Consider the following 3,355-nt stretch of genomic DNA (forward strand, 5'->3'; position numbering starts at 1 on the left):
CTTCCTTCCTTCCTTCCTTCCTTCCTTCCTTCCTTCCTTCCTTCCTTCCTTCCTTCCTTCTGTCCTCTCTTCTGTGAGCAGTTGGGAAAGACACATTTTATCGAAAATGTGTATTTATGTCAGTATTTTTCTGGTATCTAGAAATTATCTCTGCATTTAAGTTCTATGATTAATGTATCAGTTACCAATTGTTGCAGTAATGCAACTCAGTAAAGAGCTAGGTCAGAAGTACATGACAAATGTTTTTGCTTATAAATCTATGGTTTGCATGTTGATCCGAGCTGAGCTTGGTAAGGCTTACTCATGTGCCTATCATCAGCTTTGGGTCAGCTGGGTAACTTTCCTGAGATTGTCTGGACTCCCTCATATGTCTGAGATCTCAGATGGGATAAGTAGCATCTACTGAGCACTCTAGACAGAGCCTGCTCCATATGAAGCACAGAAGCAAGAGATAAATGGAAACACACAAGTTTGCTTCAGGCCTTTGCTTCCATCACCTTTGTTGATGTTTAATTGGCTGAAACAAGTCACATGGTTGAGTTTGGGGCCCTGAGGTGGCCCTTGTATCATTCTATAGCTAAGGGTAGAGAATCAGGGAAAAGTGAAGAATTGAGAACAATTTTGCAATCTGTTGACTACACTTGGTTAGCTTATATATCTTATTGAGATGAACATTAATATAATTGGCTTGATTTGTTGGAGTATAGACCATGCAGTGCCTGACATTCCTGAAGAGTCTTGGTCAAATCAGCTCTCTTCCAAACACTTGGGGCTCCTCTTTTCTCTGCAGAAAGAACTGAATATTTTGTTTCATTTTTGGTTTTCTATAAAAAGGAAAAATGACTCTTGGACTTTGAATAACCTACCTCCTTCTCCGGAGCTTAGATTTCCTGAGCTGGAAACTATGTATATCTTTCATGCAAGGTTAGTTTTGGCCTATACTTTCCACTGTCTTTGTTGAAAAAAAATTCAAGGTTCTATATTGTGTCCTTGTCCATATATTATATAAAGCTTTCAAAGGGATGATTGATTGGGATGTGAATAGTCTGGAGAATTATTGCAACTGACTTTTTAAAGATTGTATTATAATTTGACTTTTGTTTTCTGATGTTATGGATTTATGCAACACTTGGCCTTTACAATTCCTGGAAGTTTCATTTCAAATAAATCTCAGATGCTTTTGCTCCCTGTCCTTATGGATTACAACTCTGAAAGTGGTTGATGAGTTTAAGACATGGATTCAGCCCTTACATCTACCAGCTGAATCTGGCTAACTGCGAGGGGTTTGAAAGCAGATAGTGTAGGTGTGAAATCAGGTTCTTTTCTTATTAGTCTGGTGACTAATGGTGAGTCATTTCACTGTTTTCACCCTCAGCTTTCTGCCTAGTAGAATAGATGCCACAATGCTTATTCCACAGTATTACCATGGTGGTTAAATGAGGTAACACAGTTTAACTCCTTTTCCCAGTGCCTTCTGGGTAGGAAGTACCCAATAAGTAGGGCTGAGTCTTAGCTTGCTTTGTGAGTTTATTTCCTGTTCATTGTCATCAACAACATTTTTGAATACCAGCTTTCTACCAAGAAGAGTCTTACTCAGGTTGATGATGGCAGAGCATAACAGTTGACATAAGACATTCTCAGAGGAAGCATGATTTGGGAGCTACATGTGGGAGACATGGCTATGTCCTGCTCCTGTGGGAGTCTCATGGCTCTGTTCTCACTGTTACCAAGCTGCCCTCTCCTACCTCAACTCTTCTTCAAGCCTCTGTTGGGGCCCCATCTCCTTTGCAGGAGCCTTCACTCATTGTCTGAATCGTGTAAAGCACCAACTGTAAGAACCAGTGGCTCAACTTTGGCTGAAGAAGAGAATTGCTTGGACAACTTCAATAAATGTTTCTGCCTGGGCCCTCCTTCAAAGATTCTGATTTCCTGCACGAGCCTGGAGGACACTGTGTTAAGTGAAAAATCAGGCACAGAAAGACAAGTATATCTTCACTTATGTGTAGGAGCTTAGAAAACAGTTGACCTCAGATGTAGAGCATAGATCATCAGTAGCCAGAGGCTAGCAAGAAAGGACATGGAGAGTAGATGCTACAGAGGTACAGCTAGCAGGAAGGGATGCATCTAGTATTCACTAGCATAGTAGGGTAAATATGGTTGACAGCAATTCATTGCAATTCCAAAATAGTAGAGAGAATTTTGAAGGTTCCTAATACAAAGAAATGATGGCTATTCAAAGTGACGGATACACTGTGACTTGATCATTATATATCATTTTATACTAAAATATCACAGTGTGTCCCACAAGTAAGTACAATATGGATCAATTAATAAAAAAAAACAGGGTGTGGGGCCCAACCTCAAATTCTGGTATGGCCAAAAGATAAAAAAATTAAGAAATAAAATACTCAAACAAACAAACAAACAAACAAACATTCTGACTCACTTCCCCTGAGGTATGACCCAAGCATCATCAGCATTTGATAAAGTCCCACATGTAATGCTAATGTGCAGCTGGATGAACGCCACTGAAGCATGCTATCTCGGTGTTTTTGCAAGGTTTTTGTTTTATTTTACTCTTTATTATGGTCCTATTTCTTGTCACTTAATTGCTCCATCCTGCAAACATTCCTTTTGGAAGAGGTTTGTTTTCTTAATAGGAAACTAGCAATCTCTGGTGAATAAGTTAATGACTATTAGGACATGCCTTGGTAAGTGATTTATACTCTTTCTGAGCTTTCACATTTGCTGAGAGAGGTATTACAGTGAAATGAAGAGTCTCAGGTTAGGACTTGAGGAACCTGTGTTGGAGTTTCATGAATATCACCAGTTAGCTGATGTGACTTTGGCCAAAGTCTTACATTTTGAATTTAAATGAAATTAAATTCTTTATTTCCTTTCCTGCCCTCAAAAATATTCTGGGGTGATGTGTGGAGTAGATACCATTGGGTTTTTTCCCACTTGGCAGATGAGAAACCTGAGCTGAAGTTTGTGGAAGTGAGGGGAGAAACTGTGTGTAGACCTAGATGGTCCTTCCTCCTCCCAGGCCCATACTTTTGCTTCCTGCATTACTCAGAGGCCAGCAGAGTGGCCTGTGGACAATGGATGTCCTATCACAGGGACAGTAGGGCACTCCCAGAGCCTATTAGTAATCTTTAGTCTGTGGGCACTTGCATGTCTGATCTTCTGTCCTCCTTTGAGTGTGTCATTAGGGAGGAGGGGTAAGAGAGACTGGCTAGGTGTTTCTCAAATGTGTGTTAGCATCTTCCTGGCACACAGCTAACTCACACTTCCCAGCTGCAGTTACATTTGGTTACTGATTGAGTTCTGGTCAGTGGAATGTGGGTACAAGTGA

This window comes from Chinchilla lanigera, unplaced genomic scaffold, assembly GCF_000276665.1.
Source record: "Chinchilla lanigera isolate Chin_1 unplaced genomic scaffold, ChiLan1.0 scaffold00014, whole genome shotgun sequence".
Lineage (NCBI taxonomy): Eukaryota > Metazoa > Chordata > Mammalia > Rodentia > Chinchillidae > Chinchilla > Chinchilla lanigera.